This window comes from Myotis davidii, unplaced genomic scaffold (assembly GCF_000327345.1).
Source record: "Myotis davidii unplaced genomic scaffold, ASM32734v1 scaffold71, whole genome shotgun sequence".
In the NCBI taxonomy this organism is placed as follows: domain Eukaryota; kingdom Metazoa; phylum Chordata; class Mammalia; order Chiroptera; family Vespertilionidae; genus Myotis; species Myotis davidii.
In genome coordinates, this window is record NW_006283588.1 from 3634776 (window position 1) to 3640348 (window position 5573).

Below are 5573 nucleotides of genomic sequence, written 5' to 3' on the forward strand. Positions count from 1 at the left end.
TGAGAATAATGAAGTAATGGGTGAGATGCTTTAGCATGCTAATGACATACAGCTTTTCTTTCTTTCTTTTTTTTGTTAAACATCACCTAAGGATATTTTTTACATTGCTTTTTCAGAAAAGTGGAAGGGAGAAAGAGAGAGAAACATTGATGTGACAGAGATACACTGACTGGTTGCCTCCTGCCTGTGCTCCAACTGGGAGCAGGGAGCAAACCTACAACCCAGGTACATGCTGTTGACCGGGAATTGAACCCATGACCCTCTGGTGCACAGGCTGAGGCCCTAACCACTGAGTCACGCCGGCCAGGGCTACATACAGCATTTTTAAGGAGCAAGAGCTGAGCTAGGAACTCGGGAGCTTCTGCCAGGTCCTCTGATGGCCTCCCAAGGTCGAAAGATGCCCAGCTTGGCCCAGGTCATGACTCTGATGGGGACCATAACTGGGAGGGCACCAGAGAGAAGGCAGACACCCAGAGCCCACTCTCCTTGGTACTCAGCCCCGCCCTACTCAGGGACCCAGCTGTTGTCTCTCCACCCAGGTCCTCTCTCTCCACAAGGAGAGGAAGACTCCTGCCCTCTCCTAGTCCCTGGGCTCGCTCTACATAGAGGAGGAAAAGGCAGAGCTTGGTGGCCGGCAGGTGCAAGGACTGGGAGCTCACCAACCCGAGCCCAGACAATCGTGGTCAGGCCTGTACCAGCCTCGAGGCCACCCCGCCGGGAGCACAGCAATGCCAGTCACAGGGCCTCCTGCTCTCCTGTGGGGTCTCCAGGGGAAGACTCTGAGGGCGAGAGCTGGAATTGGGGACATTCTGATAAGCACTTGCATGAAAAGCTCTAAAGTCAGACTCACGATGCCAGTTAACTTGGGTTTCAAGGTACATCTACCTAACCAATTTGGAAAAAGTGAATTCATCCTGCTTTCATGAAAGTCGACAGCACTTTCAGTCGGAAATAAAAACAACAAGCCTAAGTAAGCAGCACTGGCTGCCGCCTTTTTTGCAACAGGCTCACGCAGGTACAGCCAACATCCCGACAATCACTGATGCACAGCACAGTGTACGCCACCAAATTCTCAAACCACTCGGTGCAGTTCCCCAAATGTTGCCTGGTTTGGAAAGTCACATACAAAAGTTCAGAGAGAATATGAGAAGTTCAGAAAAGGAGCAAATGCTTTTCTCCCCCCCCACCCCAGCTCCTTTTTATTCACTTTATTGGGGTGGCACTGGTTAACAAAGTTACACAGGTTTCAAGTGCACAATTCTGTACCACATCATCTATACACCATACTGTGTACACCACCCCAAGCTTTTCTGCTGAATTTTCTTTACACTGACTGTCACAGCCAATGAAAGTAGATTAGGTGAAAATGCTTACTGGCCGAAACCGGTTTGGTTCGGTGGATAGAGCGTCGGCCTGCGGACTGAAAGGTCCCAGGTTCGATTCCGGTCAAGGGCATGTACCTGGGTTGCGGGCACATCCCCAGTGGGAGATGTGCAGGAGGCAGCTGATCAGTTTCTCTCTCATCGATGTTTCTAACTCTCTATCTCTCTCCCTTCCTCTCTGTGAAAAATCAATAAAATATATTTTAAAAAAAATAAATAAAATGCTTTCTGCATCATTTTTTATTAATAAGGAAACAATTTTCTTTGTCCTCCACTAAATGAATTAGCCTGCCTGGAGTGCTTGCGTGTCTTGGTTGGTCTTGCCAAGAGGAATCGTTTTGGGAATTCTTTCACTCACTAGACAAGTTTTACTGAATACTTATTACGCACTAGGCATTATGTTAGGTGCTCGGGCAGTAATAAAGCTTTATTACTGATCTTCGTTGGCCTGATTACAATCGTCCAGTGAATGTATTTTGAATTGCAAGATAAGATCCATCTGAGGTACCATCTAAGGCATCTTACTCAGATCTCTGTATTTCCTGAGGACGAATCACTCAATTGAGCACTTTGAAATAAGAGCTGCTTATCAAGAACGGAGATATAGCTACATAGATAACTTTCTTTTTCAACTTTTAGGACCTATAATTTATTTCAAGGAATTCATGGTGTAATGGGGAGAAGAAATAGAGTATGAGCAGCATAAAATGATTTATATATAAATCAAAATAATACATAAAACATAGCTGTGGAGAACAAAAATAAACAAAATTTTAAAAAATTACTGGTTTGGATTATACTTTAAATTTTACTCCAAGAGAAATAGATTAAAATGTTAGCCTAGTAATGAATGTCAATTATGTTATATTAGAGGCCTGGTGCACAAAATTCGTGCACAGGTAGGGTTCCTAGGCCCGGCCAGCAATCAGGCCCAATCAGGGCCTTCAGGCTGCCGGCCGGGGCCCACTTTGCATATTAGCCATATATATATATAATAAAAGATAATTTCAGGAGTTAGGTACAAAAGAAAATCTTACTTTAGAGAGTTAGACTACCATGCACAGTATCTTATAAATAGGGATAATAGTAATGATGACAGAGATGATGATAATAATAATAATTTGCCTGCCCAAGAGCAGTGAATAGAAAATGGCAGGACTGTCTTTGTACTCTCTGGGTGGTGTCATTCCACCCTGGACAATAGCTTCCTCCCCATCAGATGGCACCTCCAGCTCCACTTACGTCAAACAATTTCTGAGAATAACTCATGTAAAAGAAGGAAGAAAAATTAAACATCTTCTCAACCAGGAGGTTAAAAACCAAAGTAATGGATGAAGACATAACCTTCTCAGTGCAGTGTCATCCAAAATTTTTGAAAGAACCAACTCTTTTTATATTTCTAAATTGGTAATAAAGAAGGGTGAACATCTTTTCCCCTATTTCAATATTTGTAAAATCAGAAAATTCCCTGGGTTTTCACCTTTTCTGTTTCGACACAATCGGTGTGTTGTTAGTTTTGGTTTGCTGTGTGTTACGTCTGAAAGGCAATGCTAAGGGACTCATGTTTTGCAGCCTCTACCGTATAGGACTTAAAGTGACTAAATCTGAGTCATGTTTGTGGTGCTAATTCCAGATGAAAATCTCATTAAAAATAGGAAGAACCTGGGTTCCCAAGAAAATATTATGCTACCAAGTTGTCTTCCTGACCCAAGGGTGTGTCCTGTTAAAAAATTTTCTTTGCTAACTTTGGGTTTTCCTTCCTTTCGTTTCCAGGCTAACCATGCACTGCAGAGGTTGGCTTCAGTGTGAGAACCGGCTATCTGGTTACATTAGCCAGATACTTCATAATGGTTGAGACAAAAAGGCCCCAATGTCTACTTACAGTGTAGGGTTATGGTTGTTAGATTTATGTGTCATTATGAAGAAAATTCAGTATCATGAAATCATCCATCCTATCCCAACTAATCTATGAACTTGAGATATTCAGAAGAGCAACATCAAAGGCCCTGTCCTGTAGGATATCAAGATTTATTACAAAGCTATAACAACCATAATTAATGAAATGTAATTACTGAAATTGTACAGTGTCAAACTGTATTGTTAGTAAAAAGACCAGAAATACTGAAAAAACAATATACTAAAACACGAACCAAATTCGTAAAGATTGACAACTCAAAACTTCCGAGGATCAAGGGATACCCTGGAAACAGCATAGAAATATCTTTGGAGAGGAGATGATTGCAACATGATAACAGATTATTCTCTAGAATACATAAAAATTTCTACAAATCAATAAAAAGGGACAACCTTAGAGGGGAAAAAAGGACCAAAAATATGAATAGGCAATTCACAGAAGAGTCAACTTAAATTGTCAATAAACACACGCTCAGACTTGCTAGTGATGAAGGGGATGGAAATAAAATCACACTGAGACCCATTTCACACCAACCAGGCTGGCATTTGTTCAAATTTAACAGTATGATTAGTTAATAAATTCACATGGTTTTAAAAATGAGTAATCTAAGTATCTAATAATGGGAATACTGAAGTATATTATGGTACATTCATTTGATAAAATGTTATATGATAATTTAACTGACTGATACACATCCTGTATAGCAATACAGAAAATCCTTATAACAGGATGAAGAAAATAATCAAGATTCAAAATATGTAACCAGAAATGTTCTCAATTAACAGCAGATAAGGTATAAATGGTCAGTCAGCACATACAAAGCAAGCATATGAAATTAAAATGAGAAATCACCTGTCTCACCATCAAGTTGTCCAGAGATTTTTAAAGAAATAAACTCTTTACTGGGGAGGGTGCCAAGAATCAAGCATTCTCATACACAACTCCTGGAAATTTATAGAAACTGGCACAACTTTTTTGCAGTTCTGTTGACAATATGTCCAAAAACTTGTGTAAACCTTTGGACTTAGAAATTCCACAGATAGGAAGCTTTCTTTAAAAAAGGATTTTCAATGTGGCAAAGGTATAGTTACCAGAATATTCTCACTATGTTATTTAAAATAATGGTAAATAACAATAATCTAAATGTCTAAAAAGAGGAACTACGCAGACCAACTATGATATAGACCTATGATGTAACCCTATATAATAAAAGGATATTATGCAAATTGACCCTAACAGCAGAACGACCAGTCGCTATGACGCGCACTGACCACCAAGGGGCAGATGCTCAATGCAGTAGCTGCCCCCTGGTCAGTGCACTCCCACAGGGGGAGTTCCATTCAGCCACAAGCAGGGCTGATGGCTGTGAGTGCAGTGGTGGTGGCGGGAGCCTCTCCTGCCTCCTCGGCAGCACTAAGGATGTCTGACTAAGGATGTCCCCAAGGGGAGCAGGTCTAAGACATCAGTCGGACATCCCTTGAGGGCTCCCAGGCTGCCAAAGGGATGTCTGACTGCCAGTTTAGGCCCATTCCCCCAGGAAGTGAGCCTAAGCTGGCAGGTGGACATCCCCTGAGGGATCCTGGACTGCGAGAGGGTGCAGGTTGGGCTGAGGTACCACCCCCCCTGCCCCAAGTGCATGATTTTTCATGCAGGAGGCCTCTAGTAGTATATAATGTTTTAAACAATATAAAATATATTTATTGGCAGAAAAAATACATATGCCATGTGAAGAAAGGCAGAACACACGTAGTATGACTCTATGTTTGTTATAGGTATTTGAATGGTTCCGTTCCTCTGTATTTTCCAATTTTAAACAATGAAATACATTACTTATAGAAAAAATTATTAAACTATGCAGATGAGAAAAACATCTGAAGGAAAATGTTAAATCTTAACAGAAGAGTGTTAGGGCAATGGGGTGGTGGGTGTGTTTTCTCTTTTCTCTCTTTTTTGTAAATTCTCTGCAATGTTCTTACATTACTTTTATTACTTAAAACTAGAGGCCTGGTACACGAAATTTGTGCAGGGTGGGGTGGGGGTCCCTAGCCTGGCCTGCACCCTCTCGCAATCTGGGACCACTGGCTCCTAACCGGCTGTCCGGTCTAATTAGCATATTATGCTTTTATTATTATAGACTAGGGGCCCGGTGCACGAAATTCATGCACTGGGTGTGTGTGTGGGAGGGGGGGTCCCTGAGCCCAGCCTGCCCCCTCTCACATACTGGGAGCCCTCAGGCGTTGACCCCCATCACCCTCCAGTCGCAGGATCGGCCCCCT

General features: G+C 42.0%; 1 protein-coding gene across 1 annotated transcript in view; it reads right to left on the reverse strand.

Moving 5' to 3' along the window:
• The window catches only part of MTMR7 (myotubularin related protein 7), a 55203-nt gene that overhangs the window by 38490 nt on the left and 11140 nt on the right, over positions 1 to 5573 (reverse strand). The window lies entirely within an intron of this gene.